Below are 26,529 nucleotides of genomic sequence, written 5' to 3' on the forward strand. Positions count from 1 at the left end.
TGTTAAAAATAAAGAGCATACTTAGTTTATTTAATTGTACTTAAAATATCTTGATATATATTGTATATCTACTATAAATTAGTCCACGTTTTAGTTGGCTTACATAAATTGTCAAATCAAATTCCCTTCAAATTCTGTCACTTAAATAAATAGATACAATTTATTTAGCAATTACTTTCCCATTAAAATTCAATTAGTTGTCTTTTCATAGAATAATATATTTTTTGAGCAACTCTTTTCGTTTATTTAGGTGTAAAAATTGTTTCATCATAATTAATTTTGATATTATAAATTACTTTGTAAGTACATTGTTTTTATAACTTACCAAAAGTTAAGTTTCTTTTAACGAGTTGGTAATGTGTTTTTCATTGCCAAACTATGAACTTCTTAAGTACTTGAATTTCTTATGTGTCATTGTTTTAGCAATGCTTTTTGGCATTAGATTGCAAATTTAGAAAAAGGGCTAATTGAATTATTTTCTCCACTTTTTATTTAAACGTTTCATTTCCCAATTCCCTCTTCCCAAATAAATGAATTTGACATATTTTACAACTTTACTTCTTGCGCTCAATTTGTTTTCGTTGCGACTCATTAAATTGTTGAGGCAACCGAAATTCCTAATGGCTTCTTTTTGAATGGGCCAACACTTGGTCTAGTCCTCATAAAAGTCAAAAGTTGGAGCATATAACCATTACAACAAATACTGCAAATGGCACACAAAACAAAAAAAAAAAAAAAAAAACACAAGGTGTAAAATTGTTTATTTTCTCACGGCTTACATGACGTATGCGTAATTTAAGTCGTAGCAAAAAGAGCAACAACAACAACAAGAACAACAGAGAAAAAAACCCATTGCGCTGGCAGCAGGTGTGTGGGTCACATAAGCGGTTTAATATTTCTAAACTTTTGCACAAATTTGATGAATGCCTCTATATCTTTTTTATGATTATGGGACCAGGTTACTCTCTGCATATGAGCCAGATCCTTGTGTGTGTGTGTGTGTGCTATGATGCTGCGAGTGTATTGGATTGAGCACTTTGTGTATGAAGCTTTAAGGGATATAAATATAAATGCAAGTAAACATAGTTATTGAGTGATACTCAAGCTGGTGGATTTTCCTTTATTTATACTAAACACAATGTCAGCTTATTTATTTAACAAAATAAATAAAATGTTTTCCAACTAAAATGGGTTGTTTTTCATTCATATTCACAATTTTCAGTATAATATTTGTTAATCTTATGAAGTACACATATTTTATATATTTTTATTTAATTTTAAAATATTTATCATTTTGAAAATGTTATATAAATATTTAAGGAGTATTTAATCATAAATAATACCAGTTTAAATTAAAATAAATCTAATTATATTTGTCTGTCGACCAAAATTCCAAGTTCGCAAAAAAACTAAAGAAATATTTTAGCTCGAGGATATTTCAGATATTTACAGATTATGTAATTTATAAATATTTAAAAGAAAATAGATATGTAAAAGAAAAAGAGTTTTCATATAGAGCACCTAACCAAATAATTATTTATTGTCTTCATTATACATTTATTATAAATCAAGAATTATTCTGTTATTTTGTACATATAATTACAACATGATTATAGATAGTTTTTAAATCGAAATGTGTCTCCTTCATTAATATTTTAATTTTTTCGCTAAACCGAAATCCTTTTATTAATAGATACAAATAAAATATTTTCAGACATTTTTAAAAATGTAGAATAGTATGAAATAAAAATATAATGTATGCAAAAAAAAAGAATTTGGTAAGTACAAAACTTACGAAAATCGTTCTCATTATCTTATTTATAAATACTTTTACCAAAAACAAAAAAATTAACAACGAAAAAATACATATGGGTAATTCTCTGGTAAATGTCGCGTGCGAACAGATTTTCAGTGCCAAAAAAAACATAAAGTAAAACAATTTTAAAATTAAGTGAAGGTTTTTCTTAAAGCTTTGGATTAGCACTATTTTTAGAGCTAAGATTGATTTTAGTAACTTATTCTGTTTTACGATAAAATATATAAATTCGTTCATTTTTTGGTTTTGCGTACGAATTTGTTAATTTTTGCAATTATCAGAACAGAAAACATAACAGAAAAAAAATTCCAAAACCATTCTTAGCTCTAATTAAAGTACTAATCTAGAGCTAACCTTTACTTATTTTTAAAATTGTTTCAGAATATGTTTTTTTTTGTAACTGAAAAGCTGGTCTCACGCGACATCCCTCAGAGAATTACCCATATTTATTTCATATTTCGGATTAACATATATTTTCAAATTGGTACGTTAAAATTTTCAAAATAACAAAACTTTTGTTGCAAAGCTCCAATTAAAAGCTTTCCATCTACGGTCACACTTATTTAAATCCGACAGTTAAGGTTGACCATATTTTTGTCGCTTTAAATACAAAACAAGTGGATATATTTAAAGGGGTTAACAAATTTGCAAAGACACAAAACACACATAAAATGTGCATCCGCTATGAGTTTAGCAAAATTATATTCATATATAAAACAATTTAAACGTTTTTAACACTAATTTATTTGATTTCAAATAGCCCGCTCAAATTCAACACTTGCGGCCAGCGTTGCCACCTGTCAACATTCAATTATTTTTAGGCTTAGAATGTTGCGCATTCTATTATTATTTTAGTGTTCAAGGGACTCCCAAATCATTTTTAAATATTATTAAAAATGTAATTGAAAATAATGTATATCATTATTGGCTAAAACATACTTTCAGGGATACAGCAACGGTCGCCAGAGTCTGGTATATTTTGACGCGTTTTTGGTATTTTTATGAAGCTGGTGTTTTGAACGTGACGAAGGCTGTAGAGTTGCCATTGCTATTCAGTTTGCTAGAGACATTCGTGGTGTGAACATACATTTGTATGTTAAAATTAGCAACAATTTAATTTTGTGCTAAACACTTGGCAACTCAAAACACACACATACACATATGTATATATATACATAGAAACATATGCAGATGCAGTGTAAATAAGCAACAAGAAAATCAGCTTTCAAGTCGCAAGAGTAATAAGACGACAAAAGCACAAAAAAATTAAAAGCATGAAAAACAAGTGAAAAATGTAACAACAAAAAAGTGTAATTTACGGTTGTGTGCATGTATTTGTATGTGTGAGAACGCTCCTCATAGCGGGCATAAAAACAACACCAAGAATCCACGAGCCAATTAAATGCAGTGGGTAATTTCTAATATTTGAATTAATAAGTAATTATAATAATAACAATAACAACAACAATAAGAAAATCGAATCGAGCTAGTACAAAAAAAAAACGAAATGCGCGTGTGAGAGAGCGAGAGAGAGCTAAGAAATTCAACGACAAAACACACACACGCGCGCGCACACACACATCAATATACACCACACACACGTGCCGCTGCCAACGTCGACGCGCCGTCTGCTTCTATGAGAAGCTCTCGCGCTATGTGCGTTTTTGTTTGTGTGTGTGTGTGTATGCGTGTGGCGGCGGGGGGGCTTGTTCAGTAATCAAACGTTGTGATATTGAATGTTGGGTGTGATAGTGTGTGTGTGTGGAGGCGAGGAAACAATATTTAATTTTGAAACAAATTGCATGTTTAATGCTTGTCTCACTTCTTTTTTATTGTTGTTGTTAACCGCTGCTGAGTTGGCAACACTGTTAAAGAGCGCTACTAACACACACATACACATGCAGTGGAGCTGCGTGTCGATGTCGTTGTAGTTGTCGTCATCGGCGGCATTCGTTCGCTCTCTCGCTCTTTTTACTCTCTCGCTTGTTCGTTCGTTCGTACGGTTTGCTCATTTCAATTTTCCTCAATGAATGAAAATTTTTCACGGTAAAGTGGTCGCTGCGTTAGTCGCAGTCGTGTTGTCGTTTGCCGTTTACGCGAGCTGCGAGCAGCGCGTCGCAGCCGAAACAAATAAAAAGAACAAATACAAATTGTATCATAAACTTTTAAATCTGAACACATACAAACATACTTACATATACATATACGTTATATTTTACAGTGCGTTCGGTTCAATAGTGTTTGTGTTAAATAATATGTCAGTGTAGTTGTGTGTGTGTGAAAAGAAATAATTCTTTGGCATTTTGCATAACAAAAACCACAGCGCAAGCAGCAGCAGCCCCTGGGCAAAAATAATAACACGAGTGACAAAAAAAAAACACACACACACACTGACTTACAAAAATATACGCAGCCAGCAGCAGCAGTAGACGGACGCCTACGTCAATAAGCAAAACGGTAAGCGCAATTCTCACTCACTCACAGACCTCTCTCTCTCTCTCTGAAATGTTTCTCTCGCTCTCTGCGTCTGCCTCTGCCGCCCCAAGTTCTTGTATGTGTGTTTGCCAATTGGAAAATTTCTTGATTCTTTGTTTTTCAACATGCGAAAATATTCTTACTCACACAAATATACAAACTTACACTTGCTCTTACGTCGACAGCGGCAGCGACTGCGGCGCTCGTTCGCTTCATTCATCTTCACACACACACGCATAAGCACTCACACAGTGACAGGGGACACGTGTATTATATAGGCACGCGTAAATAGTGATACTCTCTTGCTCTCTCACGCTCGCCTGTTCACTCATGCTGGCTAAAATAGAGTGACCATAGTGCATCTGCTTTGTGTTGAAGCTGGTCAGGCTGGTCAAGCCAAGAACTCGACTCTCTGAGCGATGTTGCTATTCAAAAGTTTTTGCTATTATGTTTTGTTGTTGGGTTGGTCGCTACAATATTAACATACAAATTATAGCGACAATACTAATTTTTGTGCTCTTTTGTTGTTGCCTCCTATTATCATATTTTCCTCTTACAATTTTCACATAATATTGTGCATAAAACAAAAGCCACAGAAGCTTGACAACCTGACAACAAAACGAAACGTACAAAACGAACTAAACAATGTGTAGAAACATGTGTATGTTAAATGTAAAAGGTTGAATTTGAGATTAGTTTTTGGCAACAGCTACCGAAATGAAGCATGATAATTATACTAGAAAAATTTCAAATGATTTTCTCAATGTGCAATTTTAGACTGTGAGCTCATAATTAATTATAATAGCAAATCAATTAGCATTATGAACAAACGTAATTAAAGGCCATACAAGCCAATGCATTTCCTGCCACTCTGCGATGTTCATTGTTCGACAACCCACACACCACTGTGCAAATACTTCTTGCTCACTTCTCTGTGATGATTCCTTGTGTCACGATCTAACATCGTGCGTGAGTTTGTTCTCGCAGCGTGAGAAAAGAATAAATTTGCATACTCGTATTGAAAGTGATTAATCGTATGTTGTGAGTAAGTCTACTGCACGCGCTCATCTCTATCTTTGTCTCTACTCTTTCACTCCTTTTGCGCTTGTTCATGTAACTGTGTATGCGTGTGTGCAAGTGCTTGTATAATTAGCACTACTCTCACTCACAATGACGGCAATTGCAACTGCAGCAACTTTAACTTTGTCCCGCTCTCTCATTCTTGTTGCTAGCTACCTAATTTACATTCGATTGTGCGTGAGTGATAATTACCAGCAAATTACTAAACGCACTTAGCAACTACAACAACAATGACAGTGAGTCGATAACGATGCGAATGATGTGTGTATTGTATGAATGTAGCTACGTAGAATTGAACGCGTGCTCAATTGACATTTATTATTTGAGTTTTTGGTCTCACTCGCTCGGAATCCAATTATTTGTTGTTGTTGCTGTAATTATTTTGATTGACTCTCTTTTCTCTTATTGTTGTTGTTGCCTTGTGACAATTGTGTCTCTGCGATTCAATGTTTGTGTGTGTGAGTATGGGTGCAGCTTTTGTTTGGCAATGCAAAATAAAAAAAAAAAAAAAACGAAATACATGAAATCCAAATAAACAAAAATGAAAATAAAAACAATAGCAACAATTTGCCACTTGCGAACGCTGCGACTGCTGCATTGAAATTGTTTGTAATTAGAGAACATTCTCAGTGGTCGAGTTTCTAGGAATTTTAATGAAGCCCGCAAAAAAAAAAAACTGTTTGTTTCACATAAACACAATTGGCACACACTAACACACACACACTCATACAGATAACACATAAAACAATTGCCAGACATGACAGCGACACTCAGCGCAATCGCCGATATCGTTGTTGCACGAAATAAAAAAATAAAACGATCAAAATGAAATAAAAACGAGAATGGAAAAAATGAAAAAATAATAATAAATAAATAAATATGTATAAAACACATTCACAATATTTGCTTACATTTAGTAAAAAATCCAACTTCGAATCTACGTTGATTGTTTATAAATGTATTTTATTAATGCTTTTCACTCTCTCACTCACTCTTTCGTTCTGATTATAGTTTGTGGCAAAATGTTTTCATAACCTTTATTATACGATGCACGTTTCTCTAGTTTTTTTTCACGTCATTCTTTTTCTGGTATGCAACCTTTTATGGCAGGACAAGTGCGTTTTTCTTTTTTTTTTTTGTATTTTGGTCAATTTCAAGTTTCTCAAATGCACTGAAAGAAATAAATGAAAATTATTATTTCTTATACATATGAACATATATAAAATTTGAAAACTTAAAAAAAAAGATTTGAATCTTTTTTGCAAATTGTTTTGTGAGATGATTGATTAAAAAAAGCAGATGTAAGAATCTTCAATTTATTACAAAAAATGATTGAAAACGTATCTTATCTCTAAGAAAATTGATTCTTTTATACCAGAAGCCAGATGATATATGGATTTATTTTGAAAAAATGTTGTAAACTAATTGTTATATATATTTTATAATTATTTCCGCATCTAAAAGCGTTTCAACATAATTATTCATGCTTATGCATCTGTAGTGTAAGCAAATGAGTATTTAACTTCTAATCTCAATTCATGTAAAAGCCTTGAAGTTGTCTTCTTAGGCTTACATATTTACTCATACATGAGTACATAATCTGCTGCATTAGAGTTATTGTTAACATTGCCAACTCAAGATCATTAAAGTTTAAAAGCCGCACAAACACAAACTTACACACGCCTAACTTCAATATCAATCCATCAAAAACCAAAAAAAAAAAAAAAAAAAAAAAAAAAAAAGAAAAAAAACTTGAAATTGCCTAAATCCGAGGTAAAACAAGATCATGTAGGGCATTAAATGCTCAAACAAAACTTGCCAGCCCAGAAAGACACCGACGAAGAAGAAGAAAAAACGGGCAGAAGGAGATGGAGGAAGGAAAAAAAAGCGATGCCAAGATCTGAAATATAAACACAAAATGAAAAGAAAAGCATTTGTAATGGTCTTAAATGAGTATTGTATGGGCTTTGTAGTGGCTATGAAAACTCCATGTTCGTGTCCAAATGCCCATGGCATCATATGGCCAACAGCAGCAGCAACAACATCGAAAGCAACAACAACAACAAAAATGTCGACGAAAACTGCGGAGATTGATGCGAAGAAGAGGCAAAAGAACAGACAGCAACAGCAGACAGTAAATCAACTAAATGATGCATTCTTAGGCAACTCAAAGGATTGGGGTATAGTAGATATAAAACAAAACTTGCAACTTTATTTTTCATTAGAAGAAACTAAACGAGGATCTTTAACTCCAACTTCAACTTAATCATTTTTTAATATAATATATATATTATATTCTTTTAAAAATTCAAATTACTTTATGTTTTCTCCTCAGAAATTAATTTGTCTTTTGACTTTTTATTTTGCTAATTTAGTTAAAATCTTTATAACGCTTTTCGCGATTTCGAGTTCAACTCTTTAAATTAAGAAATGAATTAAAAATGTTTTTCTAAAGATTTTAGTTTGAAAATATACTGAATTCACTTATGATCATGATTTTGAATACTGCCTTTTAACATTACTCTTTTGCTAGCTTTTAAAAAGGCTTTAAATATTTACTTTTAACTCTTTTTAAGAGATTTTAGTTTGAAAATGATGATCAATATATCGTATTTACATTGAAATCTTATATAATGAGAAATAAAGCTCAACACCAAGCGTTGGGATAAATTATAGATTGCAAATTCACTTGATTCCAATTATTCCATTCAACATCTAATTTATTTGTGTACTTTTTTTTCAAATTTGAGGCTTAGATAGAGTATTTCATGGTTCGGTGCTCACAGTTTCGGGGCATCACTTGGAATGAATATCATTTGTAATGTCTGTGCTAAAACGAAACCAAAAAGATCGCTTGGCATCGTTGCCACCGGCGGCACTTGGGGGCTGAAAGACTGCAGAGATCGCATGAACAATCATCACAAGATCGGAGCACTCTTGAGCATTAGCTGCAATATATGCGGATGGCAACAACTACAAGAAGAAGCAGTGAAAACAAAAACACAAAACAGCAAAAACAAAAAAAAAATGTCGATAAGCAACGTCGCGTATACGCAGCGTTGTGCGCGCCAGCCTGCGGGTTATAATACATACAAGCAAGACTGCGCTATGCGAGTGTGTGTGTGTGTGAAAGTGTGTATTTGTTGTTGTTTTACTACATACTATAGTATGTACTACGTTTAACACCAGTAGCTGTCTGACAGCTTGGCTGCCGACAACGTCTCGCCATTGTTATTGTTGCTGCTGCTGTTGCTGTTGTTGCCGTTGCTGTTGTTGATTTTTTTTCCTTCTTTTTTATTTATTTTATGGTGGCTTTTTGTTCGATCTTTTTTTCTTCATTTTTTTGAAGTTCAAGAATATGAAAAGCAAAACGCGTAAAATGAACTAAACGAAGAAGGAAAAAAAAGGTAGCCGATTATATGTATGAGAGATGTTGCCAACGCATGCTCTCTGTGTACTTCGGCGTATGTTTAAACTACAAACGCATACATACATCATACCTACACACACGCATCACATGTGCATGCTTGTTGCTTGTTGTTGCTGCTGCTGCTGCTGCGTTGTCTCGTCTTCTTGTTGGCTTTTGGTCATTCTGTTTGGATTTCTGTACACACATATGTATGCGCACGTGTGTGTGTGCGAGAGAGTGAGTTTGAACCGGTTCCACGTTGCGTTAGTTGTTCGTTTCTGTCGCTCCTGGCGTTCTTCTTCTTGATGCTGTTGTTGTCGTTGTTGTAGTTGTTCGTGTAACTTGTCGATACGTTTGCTTGCTGTTCGTTCTCTCGACTTCTACACAGCAAATACTACAGCAACCAGTTGTAATACAACTTCGTTTACCATAGAATCTGTAAAAATACACGTGTGTGTGTCTGTGTGTATTGGATTTTTACATTTTTAGGCAAAGCAAGATGCTGGAATATCACATGTTGTTGTCCATAAGTCTTATAAGCATTTTATGAATACCAATGTATCTTTTGCCCTTTGATGTATCTTGAATCTTGTCAAAGCTTTCAAATCATACGAATTATCCATTACTTATGATTTTTGCATAAAGTGAATATTCCTTGAATTGGAAAGAACGCAGCAACTCAGTTTTATTTCACAATATTTCTTAAATTCAACATTTGTTATCTGAAATTATTCCACACCCCATTATATTACATTATATTTAGCGTTTGATATCAGGGCACGCTTTTTATTACTCGCATTTCTTTAGATGGATGAATCAACGTTCCATGAAGTCTCTACACGAATTTAATTTCTGATTCAGCTTAACCACAACTTTAGTAATTACTTGAGATTATTCCATTCATTGACCTTGTTTTACGTCCAACTGCAGCAACAGTCTTGGTTGCATAGTCAATTCATAATATTTCCTTGAATTGAAATGAAAACTCGAAACTATTACAAATTCTCCAGTTGTTAATGTGTTGGAAAGGATATTTATGTTTGAATGAAATAGTTAATTATGCATGAAAGAAATCAAAGTAGAAACTTTATAAATGCATCATAATGAAAATAACTGGGCAATTCATATGTAAATACAATAAGCAGGCAAACATTAGCATTTAAAGTGCAGATAGATTTGTATAATAATAAAAAGAAGAAGAACATAAATATGACTTGCTTTGTCCTTAACTGTTTTCAGTTTCAATCTGACAATTTATAGCTGACTGACCCTAATCCGCACCTGTATTTCGTTTTTTTTTTTTGTGTTTTCTGTTTGGTATTTCCACACTCTTAACATGGCCCAAAAACATGCGTTCTCTTGATGGTCTCCAAAACAATCTCGGCTCACATTTGCTGTCAGCATTTTCGGGATCATTAATTAAGTCTCTGGCTCTGTCTCAGTTTCGGACTCAGTCTCTATTTCATTCTGTCACTCGTTGTACACGTGAGTCAGTGTGTGTGTGTGTGTTTGTCTCTATATCTCTCTTTGCTCTTTTTGTATCTGAACGTTGCCTGCGAGTATCTGCATCCAGAACCGGAATATTGAAGAAGGAAACAAGAAGTTGGCACTCACTGAGAGGACAGGCAACAGGCCTCTTACGCCCGCTCTCCATTGTCGTTGCCTGTCTGTCCAACTTTGTCTCTGCTCGTTTTTTTTTTCTAATGCGATCGTATTAGAATTTCTGTGTGTTTGCACAAAGGCTGCTCTTTGTCTGCTGCTGCTGCTGCGTAAACGAACTGGAACTCGAGCTCAAACTCGAACTGGAACTCGTTGCCTCGTCTCCATTTTCATCTCTGTTCCAGACTTGGGATTTTATTTATTTATTTTTTTTTTTTTATCTAAAATCATATTGAGCCACTGCCACTGCTGATGTTGATGCTGTTTTGTGGCGTATACGCATACATATTTTAAGCATGCGTTGTGCCTATTTATACTCTCCTTTCATTGGCTGCTGACCCAACTCCCTCATGCCCCCATCGTCTCCCTCCATCCGCTCCATCTGCTTCTTTTCCCTTCATAACGATGAGTAAGCGCACGCCCTCATTAGCATCGAAATATTATTCACAACTTCACAAGAGCCCCTACACTTTTCAGCTTTTGCCGATAAGCCGGTGAAAACTTGTTCAAGTTTACCAAAAAAAAACACAACAAATAAATAAATAAATAAATGAGTGCATAATACTTCTTTTCTAATTTTAAATATCAATTCGATTCAAATACAAATCACAAAACTAGTTTCAAATGCCGGCTCTCCCAATAAACTTTCAATGTTTGCCAGCTTCAAATCTATAAATTATGGAATTTGGTAACCAACCAATAATAAAAAATACAAATAAACCGGTCTGCGGCAAATATGCTGTAATAAAAATCCACAAACAAACACGAAATCAAAGCAAATCAGTTCGAGCAAGTTAAGAATTTTTTAATGCAAATTTAAAATCAATACACAAAGGAAAGAAAATTTAATTTTTTGATACCAATATCAGCCCCATCCGGAACCCAATCTCAGTCTCCGACTCAGTAGCCAAACAGCAGCAACAAATCAAGATTCAATACATTATACAAACCAGAACTAGCCAGATGTTATTTTTCATACCCGCTGCCCATGGGGTAAAAGGGTATAATAACTTTGTGATGCTTTATATTTTTACTCTATGGTAAATTTTGAATGTAATAGATCATCGACATACTGAATATAGCCTTTGGTATATTTTTAGTATTTTACAGTATACTAATTCGGTATACGACATACACCATAGAATATATCGATATACATAATATGTCATTCGGTATATTTTTAGTATTTTACAGTATATAAATTTGGTATATTTTAGGAATTATACAACATATAATATATCGGTATACATAATATAGTCTTTGGCATATTTTATGTATTTTTAAAGTGTATGTGTTCAGTATATTGAAAGAATAATAGTCTATATACCATACAATTTATCGATATACTAGGTATTCCTTCGGCTTATGTTTAGTATTTTTCGAGTGAATTAATTTGGAATATTTTAACAATAATACCGCACTGTTGGAAATGTGCTGTTACAGATTATCGATATACTCAATAGTATTTTGTAGTATATCAATTTTGTATATTTCAGTAATAATACAATATAACCCAATCCAAAATATATCTTTTGGTATATTTTAAGAATTTTCAGTGTACGTATTTAGTAAATTTTAAAACTAATACTCCACATACCATATAATTTATCGATATACAAATTATTCCTTCGGCTTATGTTTAGTATTTTTTGGTATATTTCAACAACACCGCACTGTTTTGTTAGTTTTAGAAAAGAGTAGCGGGTATCTTACGGTCGAGTACGCAAAACTGTAGCTTTCTTACTTGTTTCTCATTGCTAGCGGCTTGTTTTCGTTTTTCGCTTCATATATACATTTGTATATGTAAATATGTATCTAACCGATACCGACACACATACCTTTTAATGCTATGCCAAAGTGTTGAGCAAATATTTGTTTGATAAAAGAAAAATAAATTCCAGGTTAATATGAAATGTGCACATACAAAGCATATACAAAGCGAAGCAGCATTTCGAACTAACAAAATTGATAACACTACAATTTCAATAAGATCTGTATTTCAATATATATACTAAAGCTTATGTACTTATTTCACAATATGCAAATCAGCTGAGACTTTGGTTGCCAGAGGCTTACCAAAAATTTGAATAATACTTTAAAATCTAATTGTGAATGTATTGTATTATCTATACTAAAAGTCAATAGTCAGGCTGTTTATTGTTTCAAAGAATGTCTTCTGATAACTGTATCTTTTTTATATTGAATTCCATAATCTTTCAATTAATTGGAAGATAACTCTCGATAATGTTGTGAATGACTTGTATGCAATTTTATCTATGGTAAAAGCAACAGTCATGCTTAATAGGTTTATTCAATATTAATTTGGAGAAAACTGTTTGTGGATATCTATCTATAGATAGAATGGAATTTAATTTGATGATCATTCATAATTTATTAATGAAGAAAGCAATAAATATAAACAATTGTTAAAATCATTATGAATCATCATTTTAAATAAATGTTAAGATACAAATAAATAATACAGAAACTTGATTATTCAAATATTTTTCAGTTCATCCGAATTGTAGAAAAGAAAATCTATAAATATGACTTTCGACTAGATTTGAAATCAATTTTATAATCAGTGTGAAGCTGAGATCAAACAGGGACTGTGCATGTGCTAAAATCCGATTATGTATTTGCTTTGTAATAGTAATAGATTTTATTATTGAAAAGCAACAAAACGACAAACAAATGTGCTTTTAGCTGCTGCAAATACTTTTACAGATTACCTGATTTTAAACGAAGATTATAAAGTTTTCGTCAGGCGGTAGACAGAACAAAAAAAATAAGTATTGAGAATAAATTGTTCAAACTTAAGAAAAAAGGCAGGCAAAATTGTCGACAAATACATGAATAGAAGAGCTCTTCATACAAACATACTCATGTATGGAATTGTGAATACAAAATTGAAAAGAAGAGGTGAAAGAAGCGGCCGCAAAAATGTATGTATATATATATTTATATATAGAGGAGGCAATAACAACAACGATCGAAAGAAAACACGCTGATAAGTTATATGTAATTTAAATTTGTATTTAATAATGATAAGCCGGCACACAAATACTTTAAGCGAGGCATTCATAGGTGTATAGGGAGGGTCTATGTATATAACCATATATGTATGTATATATACTTGAACAACGCGTGGTGGGGCTGTAGATGTATGCATGTTAGGCACACAATGAAAAAACAAGTTAATACTGTCAGATTGTCAGTCAGTCAGTCAGTTGGGTCGCGCTATCAGTTTGTCTGGCTTTAATACTTTCATATTGATTTGCTTTTTTTTTTTTTCGTTTTTTTGGTTGTTTCATTGGACAAGTCGCGACTATCGGTTGTCTTTTGGGGGACAGATAGAGATTGAGATACAAGATACAGGCTTAAGCCAAGTATCTGATACTCATTTTTGGTCAATTGAATTGCACAGCAAGCAACGTTTTCAACAACATTTTTTTTATTGCCTTTTCTATATATATGTACATATGTTTGTCTGCCTGATTGGTGAGACGATAAATAAAATTCTACTAGCAGATACCAACTGCATATGGCCTGCCAGATACTTATTTAGCTTGCTATCTAGATACATACACATATATACGTATGTATGTATATGTATGTATATACGATGAATTCATTCTTAACAAAAAGCACAACATTCAGTCACTCCGAGTGTGTCTGTGTGTATTCATTTGTATTTATTATTATAAAGTTTTATCTGCTTTGTAGCGAATGAATGAAAGGCGCTTGGGTCATAAAATTTATTGCTTTCAGTAGTTTTTCAGCTCTTGGCAGGCGGAAAATTGAATATATTTTCAAGTAATCGTCTAAATATTTTCTCGTACTTACAAATATTTATAAACTTTTAAATATCCATGTGTTTTACATGTGTGTTCTCTGTGTGTGTGTAAACAATTAAAAACAACTCTGGCAATTAATAATGCTGGCGACGTGAACCTTATCGAAAAGTTGTGACTTTTATTGTATGTATAGTAAATGGCTGAAACTATTGAAGTTGATTTATATTTTTATAGTAGCTTTTTGCTGAAATAAATCTTGTAATCTTGCAATATGAGAGTTTTAAATATATTATGCTATATGTGTTAAACAATTGAATGAATTGTTTAATCAAATGCGGTTACAATTGAAAGAACGCGCAACCCATTTAAAAGAGAATTAAAATTCAAAAGCGCAACTGATCATTAGCCATGCAAAGACCTTAAATGAAGCGATCCAACGGTAACCTCAGCAAGTTTTTTAGTAGTGACTGATCATCATCATCATCAGTTCTGTGCATACAAATGTCGTTTGTATATAGTATATAGTATAATTAAAAGAGCGCTTAAGCGCGATTTCCTTGACTATTTTGGCGTCTCGGCCGAGTTGTGCGTGCTATAAAGCGCCGCAGTGCCAAAAAAAAAATTGTATACGGGTTTCTACACGTTTTATACAGGTATGGAAACCTACACACTACTATATACTTCTATACATACATATATGTATATATTTTCGAGCATACGGCGATATCTATAGTTATTACTCACGGCACGTCACAACAAATATAAATAAAATATTAAAATACTCGTACAACAAAAGCGCAAACACGAATGAGAATATACGAATACGAATGCGAATGCGAATACAAAACGAAAACTAAATACACCCAGCGAACGATAACTCGAAATTAAGATATGCTTAAAAAGCAAAAGAAACTCGCACATGGTTATGGCCTGGCTTCTTGTTTGTTGGCCGATTTGGGCGGGGGAGGTGGCTAATTCAGTCAGTTGAGACTCTCCACACTCGCTTCGCCTCGTAAACTTGTTGACAACAACTTTGCTCGATTATCGTTCTGCGAGTGTGTGCGTGTGTGTGTGTTGAGTGTGTGTTCAGAATCGGCTGTTACTTTATCTATAAAAAGTGCGGTTTAATATGTCGCTGTGTGAGTAGACACACATGTGTAGTGAATGGTTGGATCATTAAGTTTCGAAACAAATGATCAGATGTACTCACAAACACACATATAATCTATATATACATTTATAATCAGTTCATTTAACAATACTTGAAAAGTTGTGTGAATCGTTTAACTTCTTGAATGATATATAATGATAGTAAATATTATCTATAGAAATCTATAAACAGTTTTGGTTTCTTTCTCCAAATGAATGGAAAGAACTGAGTGCAAAGTCATCCAATTGATTTATCTCATATAGCTATTAGATCATTAAATGGTTCTTAACTCTGCTGGGTCGTCACGTTCTGATATATAATGTTAATAAATATCATCAACGGAAAACTTTCAATGATTAAATATTTAATATCAGATTTTTGTTAGTCCACTTCTAGAACTGATATAAAATGATAATACAAATTATCTATCTTTCTTTCGCAAATGAATAGAAAAAAAAATGGAGTGCAAAGTCATCCAATTGATTCATCTAATACAGCTATTAGATCATTAAATGATTTATGATATAATATGAGGCTTTATTCTTTACTCTGCTGGATTTTTAGCTTCATATAGCTTCATATATATAGATATAGAGCTACCAATTTTATAGATAATTATTCTTAAAATATACCAAATTAATATACCACAACTATACTGAAGTATATATTCGGTATATTCATATGGTACTAGATTTAATATATACCATAGAGTACAACATTTTTGGTATCAGACCTTTTTGCTAGTCTCTTCTGGGTCGACAACTTGTGTAGCTGCCCTCGGTGAGTGTATAATTTGTAGTCAGCATTACTCTTTGCTGATATGGCATTTAAACCATTATTGTTACTTTTGTTGCCTTGCCATATCATAGTATTTATAATACATATATGGCGTGGGGGCCTGATTAGTCTTAACTCGTCCGACTGTCCGTCTCTCTCTTGCGCTCGTACGTTGGCTCGTTCCGTTTGTCTGGCAGTCATTCAGTCGGTCAGTCAGTCAGTTAGTCAGTCAGTCAATCAGTGTGTCATTTGTACGCAGCGGTGTCTGTCAGTTGGTCGCTCATTTGTACGCAGCGGTGTCATTCATTTGCCATTTCAAGTGCTTTGCTTTAAACTGTAGCTGTAGTCAAAGTTGTGCAGCCAGTTATTCATTAATAAGTTGTTTAGATGTCAATTGTCATACAGTGAGTGCATAATGTATATGCACACAAATCAAATATGCGACTGTCTCTCTCTGTGTGTGTGTGTAATTACTTTTTATACCCGCTATAGAAGGGTATTATAACTTTATATGTATAGAAGGAGGCATCTCTGACCCTATAAAGTATATATATTCTTGATCAGCGTCAACAGCCGAGACGATATAGCCATGTCCGTCTGTCCGTCTGTCCGTCTGTGTGTCTGTCCGTCCGTCCGTATGAACACCTAGATCTCAGAGACTATAAGAGATAGAGCTATAATTTTTTTCGACAACATTTGTTATGTTTGCACGCAGATCAAGTTGTTTCAAATTTTTGCCAGTTCCGCCCCCGCAAAACAAAAAAATCGAATAACAAGCGTAATTTTAAAGCTAGAGTTGAATTTAGATGATTTCTGAAAATTGTTGCGATCAGATAAAAATTGTCGAAGTTATAAAAGAAATATTTTTGTATGGGCAAAAACGCCTACTTACTAGGGGTATTAGTTGCTTTGGCTGACAATCTGGTATATTGTGCCGTCTAATATTTTGAATGCGACTATGTCGATATACTATACTTTGGTATATTTTTAGTATTTTTGCTATATTCGGTGTGCAAATGTGCGGGTATCTCACAGTCGAGTACACTCGACTGTAGCTTTCTTACTTGTTAAAAGTTATACTGCGAGCACATTTCTTGTTCGATGACTAAACTACTAAAGTATCAACTCACTTATGCAAATTGTATATAATTATTTTACTTACATATATAAATATGTGTAATCGGTGCAAACTTCATGATATATTCTGGGATATTTTTTACTTCCATTTACATTTACAAGGCATTTAAATTTAACAAGTTTTCTAAATCAATGAATGTCGCATATTAATAAATTAATCACGATTAAACCACGTCGAGTGCAGATCTAAATTTATCCTCAGTTTGCAATTATTAATAGAATCATTCCATGTGCGGTTTATTCATATATATACAAATATTTATAGAATATTCTTGTGCGTCGATTACACATTTCAAGTGTTGCATTTATCGATAGTATATGAAATGTGGTCGACTTTTAGATTCCATAAAATATTCTAGGTTAGAGTTTTACATTTGTGGTGTAATACATTCGTCTAATTCACACACTATTATCGTACGATCAGCGCATTTGTTTACCATTTCAGTGCTCTCTGTTTTTGCTCGCCGATTTTAACTAATCTTCAAATATTAATCACTGGCAGGTGTGTGTGCGCTGGGTTCTAATTCTGTTGAAGAACGAAAAGCGAAAAGCATGAACGCATGAAGCGAACAATAAAATTATCGTGCAATCAACTCGCAACGACTTCATCAATCAAGTAGCCAATAAATCATACAATAAATTACTTTATATCAAGACAAAGTGGTGTCAACTCTAACCTAAACACGAATATCAACAATAATGGGCCTGCTTGCCTTCTTTTTTTTTTTTTTTTTTCTCTCTCTCTGTAGTTGTATTTTGTTAGGTTTTATAATCATATCAATGGAATTGTAGGAAACCAGCTACGTAACCAAAGTCACATACCAGGAATTCTGTCGAAAGTCGTCGCTATATAAGATACGGCAGGCTTTGTTTATAAATAGAAGAGGCAAGAATTGCTTTGAATACTAAAAGTAGTAGAGGTGGAGAATTATCGATACTCGACACAATCGATTGTACTTGACAGTTAGCCATCGTCGATAATTATTGACGATGGCCGGTTTTTAAAAAAATGTTTTTTTTTTCAAGAGTTTTTTGTTATCATAAAAGATACAAGAAGAGAATTTATAACTTCAATTACTGATATTTAAAAATGTTTTCTTAATTTATTTGAATATTTATGAATCATTGGGGATAACATTTTCTGAATCACATTATAATACTTATGACTTCTCAAATTGGCGGAATTAAATTTTAGAGATGGCGAATATCAACATAATTATCGATTGGCACTCGATAGTACCTTACATAATACCGATAGTGTAATAGATAGTTGTACACTAATAGGTATTGGAATGCTTCTGAAACTCTATTCTGCATTGGCATGATCCATTTGCTGGCAAATTCATTAACCAAACTTGGACCCGATTTCGATTATTCTGGATAATATAAAATAATCGATAGTACCGATAGTGTTATCGATTGCACTCCACGTTTCATAGGTATTGGAATGCATCTGGGACTATTTCGATTTATTTTATATAGTATACAATCCTCGATAGTACCGGTAGTGCTATCGATTGCAGTCCACATTTCATAGGACTCATTCGATTGCTCTGGAGATTTATTTTAGATAGTATACAATAATCGATAGTATCGATAGTGCTATCGATTACAGTCCATCTCTAAAAGGGTTTGGAATGTGTTCGAAAGTATTCACTAACGCAACTTAATGTAACTCGTTTCTGAATTGATTTGGTCCGCTTGATGGCAATTCCATTTAGAACACTTAGAACCTCTTTCGATTATTCTGAACACACCGTTCTCTGAGCATATGCGGCAAAAGGTTTAGACAGCCAATTAGGGTATGGGCTCAAGTTCCTTAGCAAGAAGCCGTTAGGTGGGGCAGCAAGGCACACAATTGAATGCCTTGGGGCTGCTACCTGTTAAATCGTAAAGTAAACAATGCGCAGAGTGTACTACCAAATTACACACACACACACACTCACAGATACAGAACAGATACGCAGATACTGTGGCATATGTCGGGTTAACTCCGCCTTGCTAGCAAAGCAAATAAACTCGTGTAGCTGCCACCCCCCGCCCCCGCACTTCAGACGTGAAAATGCAACCGTGTGTAGATTTCTCAAATACAGTAGCAATCCTCGAACCTCTATTATCGCAGTTGCCCTTTAACTTTCCGTTTTATGTAATGGCCACAAAATTCACTTAAATGCGGCTGTAAATACGCTTAAGCACCTACTAAGGAACAAGTGCAGCATTTTGTAGCAACTTTGCGTGGCACATCTACAAAATCCAACACAAATTTCTACGCTGCATCGTTGTTGTTGTTTGTTTGTTATTTGCTCCTTCATTATTTATTTTTGGTATTTTTAAGCTTAATGGCACAGATACTTAGATAGAGACGCAGACGCAGATACAGATACGTATTCAGATACAGTTGCATATACAGATACAGATACAGTAGCCCCAACTCGTTGAAAACTTTAGCCATTTGAGTATATAATATAATGCTGCCTGCCTCGCTTGTATCTATGTGTGTGTGTGTTGTATCTTTCTGTTTGTTGTGTATCTATAGTAAACAAATGCGCGTAAAAAACACACACCGCCAGCAAAAATTGGGTGTCTGGAAAGAATGAAGCGGACAAACCAAACCAAAAAATACACAAGAAAAAAGTGGAAAAAGGGGGAAAATATTAATGAAACAACAACAAGAAGGTATCGTTAGTGTGTGCTGGACTCGAGCTACCCGTTGGCTGTTCTGATACCCTATAAAGTGGCGGTAATCCAACGAGGCATATAGCTTTATAATGTCAAACATTATAACGAACGAAATGAATAAGATATGACAATCATTTATAGAATTTTAGTTTGTAAAATATTTTAAATACGTTTCGATTAATTAATTGACATATTTATTTAATATATCACTTACAAAATATTCTATATTCTTGTTAGTTTGAGTGAGATTTCTATTAAATTTTAAATCTGTCATATATGCAATTATAAATTTGTTAAAACGCGTTCTAAAGACACACATTACATATATACAAATATCCAGCAAGAATTATGCTTCCAGGATATATGAAACATACATTTTATAACATATCAGTATATCAGAATAATATTAAGCTACACAATATGTCATTTTAGATATTTATGTGACCTACATAAAATAATTTATAGATTTATATTTTGAGTCAAGTTAAACAAAGCACAAAAAAACGCAATTTCTTTATTTGACTTGATTTCTTCTATAGAGAGTTGTTCACAGTAGATCAAAAAGTCTCTCTTAAAGGGTAACTGTTAGTCGATCATTTGGGATCACACAAGAACAGACTTGTCGTTCGCTTCGCGGTTGTTTTTGAGGCACGCTGCCCTGTCTGCTTATCTAGATACATGCGCGTCGAGTCTCGACGCATCGCCATCGCCTTGCTTCACTGTACCCTTAGCGTAAGAGGGGGACGGAGGGGGAAGCGTGGAAGCGGCGTGGTGGCAATGTGGAGAAGCTCCACGACCGTGGACTGGCACTGGGATCTGTTGTTGCCATCACCATCAGCAGCACCATCAACAACATCATCATCATCATCAAGCTCATCATCGTCGCCATCGTATGCGTAAAAATTCTTTTCGAAACGCGCGCGTAAAAACGTAAAAGCAAACCTGAAAAGCACATAACACACTAACGAGTAGTTTGCATGTGTGTGTGTGTATGTTAAAGGAATAACCACACACAGACATAGACACACTTAAATGCTTATATAAAAACTGTTGTTATTGCCAGCAAGGAACATCTTATGAACTTGTTTTTCTCTCCATTTAGTCGCTGGCCAATGAAGTCAATCGATTTGAGTGCATGTTTGATATCAGGTTGTAACTTTATGCTGTGCTGTGCATGGATCGAATTCATTATTTAACAGCGGGTGACTTTGGCCATGCGTGCTATAATTGCTAAATACTTGATTAGGGATAAGATTCTATGAATTAAATTCACTCGTTGCAAATAGTAAAATTCAAATCTTATCACAATTGTAATATATGTATTTATTAATAGCTTGAAAACCCAATAGACAACAACTTAATTTTATAAATTAAAATGTTAACGCTACCTGCTAATTACAGCTAATTATATTAACGTTTTGAATATAATCAATCTGTCTGCTGCTTGGCGACAAAATTTTTATTTTGCTGGGTATTTATTCTTGATTTAAAGCACAAATTTAGTCTGCACTAAGTATAGGAAATGTTTTTGACTTCAAAACAGTCCACAAATATAGTTTGACATTTAGAATTTAGAAAATATTTTGAGAAAAATAAATATAAAAATAAAAATTTCCACCATTTACTAAAACATTCCATTTGTCCTTCCCAACTCATTAACTTATTGATTGCTTTGTTAGTCTAGAGCTGACAACAAAACGACTTATTTCAATCACTTCAAAACAAACAGGAAAGTCAAGCAAACTCGACTGTAAGATATCCGCTACCCATGTTCATTAAAAGCAGAGCTGTGCTGAATTATTCATAAAATATATCAAAATAATATACTAAAAATATACTGAACAATATATATACAATTTTCAATGAAAACAAAACGATGATGGATTATTCTCAAAATATACCGAAATATACCAGAAAATACTAAAATATACAAGATTGATATGATGAAAATACTCAAATATACATTTAAGTTAATAAAATTTTCGATGAAAACAAAAGAATACTGAATTTATCTTCAAATATACCAAGTCAATTTACCAAAAATACTAAAATATACCAAATAAATATATTGAAAAATACTGAAATGTGCTGAAATATATACAATTTTCAATTGACGCAAAGGAATGCTGCATTATTCTTAAAATATACCATATTAATATTCAAAAAACTAATATACCGAAGAATATATTTGATATACTGGCATAATACTACACTCAAAATTTATCAGATATATATATTTACGACCCGATTAGGGACCGACACACTTTCTTCACTATGTTATAATACCCTTCTGCCCCATGAGTAACGGGTATAAAAACTAAAGCAAATAAATAAATAGTTGTTATTATTAATTTCAAAGAACAGAACTAGTGTATATATAGAAGAGTCGAGTGTACAACACGTTTCGGTCATATTTAATTCATGAAATTTATGTCGAGCCAAGACGAAAATATAACAACAACCAAATGGGAAAAGCAGATGCGGAAAATTAAACAATTTACTTATAAATACAATAATAAGTATACAGATATGTTTATTGGTTTGCGCCTTCTCCGTCGTCATATAGTATTGTATATATATAATATGTACCTGAATCGCATACAATATACACTCTCAATGACTATACGTATGAGTGTGGCGAATCTTTACGACAGCCGGTCGTATGTGTATCTATAAATTTGCCAAATAAAATAACCAAACACAAACACACACAATCAAATGCATTTTATCTGCAATAACTTTCAATACATATTCTCCGTATGCATTTGTTGTGTTGTGTGTGTGTGTATTTTATTTATACGTCAGACAAATAATCATGCAATTTATAAAATAAATGTTCGTCTACAAAATGGATGCGATAAGGCGAGAGGCGGCTGCATAACAGAAACAGACACAGAAACAAAAAGCTGAAAGAGAAACAGAAACAGAAACGAACCCGAAAAATACTCGCACTCGATACTCGAAGCAATGGTCGTGTGATTTTTTTCATTCATGCGCTAATCGTCGCACACACACACACAACCGATTTCGATATCTTTGCGCATAGTATACACATATGTGTGAGTGTGTGCACATACGTACTTATATGTATACTATACTATATACACAAGGTATACGATACGAATATTTACACACTTTGCTTTCTTTTGACGTCTGTTTCTGTTTCTGCTGCGCTCTCCACACACGCGTCAAGCACACACACACACACATGGACTGACTGCTCCCTACCCATTCACGTCTCCCTCCTCTCTGCACCCTTCTCGAAGCACCTATCGATTCCACAGAACTAACCGCCCACCCACCTGGGGGCCAAAATATTTTTTGAACATTTTTAATACATTTTAATGCTGCGTAAATAACGCCGAACCAATTGCCGCGACCGCGTGCCCTCGCAATGTTTTGGCTAAATTCAAATTTAGCAAACGCAAAAAGAAGAACAACATTAATTAATACATAAATATTTTCATTATTTTGTTTTTTTTTTTTTTTTTTTTTGTTGTTGTTGCTGGTGCTGTACAAGAGCAATTTATTTCGCAAACCGGAAAAATGCCTTGTAGCAAATTTCATTGCATACCCCGAAAATTGGTTTATTGAATTTGTTGAAGAGCATTTTAAAAATACATATGTACATACAATATATGTTTAGTATTTGCTACATAATTAAGTACTTGAATTCAAAATATTTATTAAATCAATTGAAAAAGTCTTTACAAATTTTCCGTAAATGTGTGTGATAATGATATGTCTTTATTTTTAGGGTTTGTTTCTTTTTGAATAAAAATAACTGCAAATATTTGAACATAAATGAAAAAGTTTTAAATTTTCCATGAATTAATTATATGAATTATATTTCAAATTGTATTTATTTTTTTTTTTGCTAATCATGAACATGAATGAATAAATGTGTTGTGAATTTGCATACCTTAAATTAAAAAAATATAGCCAAAAATAAAGGAATAATAAAAAATATTGAATAATTTATATGTATACACGCTATTTGCGTATTTAATGTAAACAGTAAATAAATAAATTAAATTAGATTATCAATCGAATGAAAAAGTCTTTATAAATTGTGTATGAATTTATTATATTTATAATTCAAATTTCATTCATTTATTGGTATAGTAATAACTGCTTTTATTTAAAAAATGATGAATAGATATGCACGTTATCACAAACTAAGAAAATCTTTAGTACCACAATAAACAAGTAAGAAAGCTACAGTCGAGTGTGCTTGACTGTGAGATACACGATACGCATTGCAATTCATATACTGAATAATACAAAAATATACCGAATGTTATATTTGGTATATTGGTGTAGTACTATATGCAAAATAAACCATAAAACTCAAAATATTCTATATATTTATATGTATGTTCACGCTGATCAAAAATATATATATAATGGCCGATATATTTTCCACTGTATGGTATATTTTGAATGTGGAACTTTATCGTTATGCTGAATATAATATTTGGCATATTTTTAAAGAGAATAATACCGCAATAATAACGCACTCGACTGTAGATTTCTTACTTGTTTTTTACTGAAATAACTGAATGATTGAATAGTGACTGAACGCACTTTAGAAAATTTGTAAAGTCGCCAGAATAAAAGAAATAAAACAATAAATTGAAATATTACTACACAAAAAATATGAATAAATATTATATTATATATTGCAAGCTAAATTTGACTTCATTCATACTTGGAATACTTGGGAATTCAATCAGTGTGCAGTTCGCATTCGTTGAGCACTTCATTTAAGTGTTCATAGTTTTTATTTCATTTAGCTACGCTTGTAATGAAATTTTTAATGATTCTTTTGCATTTCATTCTCATTTTCATTTCTAAGCGCTGCGCTTCGATTTCGATTTAAATTTCTCACTCGAGATGCAAAACAAGAAATATTCGCACACATAATAAAATATCGGTTTTAACAACTTGAGTGTGCGAAGCGAAGCGGCTAGGTGCGGAAGCAAAAAGGGGACAGGAGGCGGGAGGGTCATAATAATTTGTTCTCCCCCTTGTTGGCGCCACTCAATTAGGGTACAACAACAAGAACATGGCTGGGGCCACAACAACGATAACAACAACAACAACTAAAGCATTAACAACAAATAGGAGAAGGCAACGTTTTGTCGCCATCAGTCAAAGTTCTTGTTTGATTTACATGTTTATCTGTGAATGTGTGTGCATAAATTATACACACAATACTTGAAGTATACACACACTCACACACACACACTCAGACACACCCGACTATACAGGAATTGTATGGCATTATCGTAGCTGTTGAATGCTTTTTGACCAAATTCAGTTGTGTTAAGTTTCACACATATTGCGATATGCCGCCACAGCTGCCATTCGTCGTTGTCTTCTTTTTTATGCAAAAAAATAAATAAAGAAATAATACCAAACACAAAAAAAAAAAATACGAATCAAAATCAACATAGTCAGAGCCAGCCTGTAATTATAAGCTGCAAAACTTATTTACCAAATTTCTTGGAAATTCATAAACAGCAACAACAACAATGCAAATGCCTTAAAAGGTATTTTGTGGTTTGTTTTTAATGGCTTGCTTAAGTTATTATTGCCGCCAGACTGTCACCAATGCAAATATTTTCGGGGTTTCTGGGTTTCTCATTATGATCTCAATATTTATAAAGAGTCAAAGAAAGTGGAGAAAATCCACAATTTCATATTGAACTGTATTTTCTGACACATCAACTAATCATTGCTTATTTCTCTTCTTTTGCAGGTATGTTTCACTCGATTTAAGGCGGATCTATTAAAACTAAAATGGTAAATTCCGATAATTACGATAATGAAATCAGAGAATAATATCGATTGGCAATAGCAAGCGACTTAATTACAAATAAAGACATTGGCTATTTGTATTTTAAAACAACTCCCAATGATAATAAACCAATATAAAACAACACAAATATAATTTAAAAAAAAATACCTTTTGCTATGTACTATTTTGAGGTGGAATTTTCACAATAACCATTTAAATTATTTCGTTTCATTTGAATATGCGGATTATGCCCCAATTAAAGGCATAAATATGTATGTAGTTTGTTCTATTTTTCTAATGAGCACAAAACAGTGCAATGAAAATAATATTATATTATTAACAAGCATTTGAAAGTGATACAGATATACATTTATTAGCATTGCTTAATTAAACTTTGCCAAAAAAATGTTTCTTTTAACTACAAAAATATATTTTAGATTTTTATAATGAGATTTGATAATAGACGCACACTCGACAAATAAATAAACATCTATTTAATAGCAACCTTTGGAAATTAATGGAAATAGATATTCATTTGCTGTTGTGCAACTGTTTTTATGTAACGTTTGGTAACAATATATATTATAAAGTATGAATGTTGTGGTTTAACATACAAAATGCCGCTTTATAAATACATGTGTCAAACATTTAGTTGCCAAGTCAATCGATTTTTTAAAGAGCCATTCTTGCTGATGATTTAACAATTTGGTTTAACAAAAAAGCGTGTACTTAAAACAATTGCCAGCT

The 26,529-nt window shown here is 33.0% G+C and overlaps 1 protein-coding gene across 1 annotated transcript in view; it reads left to right on the forward strand.

Annotated features, from left to right (window-relative positions):
- The first annotated feature begins 2,882 nt into the window (after positions 1-2,882).
- LOC117576084 (putative transcription factor capicua) overlaps positions 2,883-26,529 on the forward strand; it is a 63,428-nt gene continuing 39,781 nt past the window's right edge. The window contains 2 exon segments of the mRNA XM_052007788.1: positions 2,883-3,223; positions 4,038-4,273. The gene's annotated coding sequence lies outside the window, so the exon portion shown is untranslated.

The sequence above is a fragment of the Drosophila albomicans genome, chromosome 2R, assembly GCF_009650485.2.
Source record: "Drosophila albomicans strain 15112-1751.03 chromosome 2R, ASM965048v2, whole genome shotgun sequence".
NCBI lineage: Eukaryota > Metazoa > Arthropoda > Insecta > Diptera > Drosophilidae > Drosophila > Drosophila albomicans.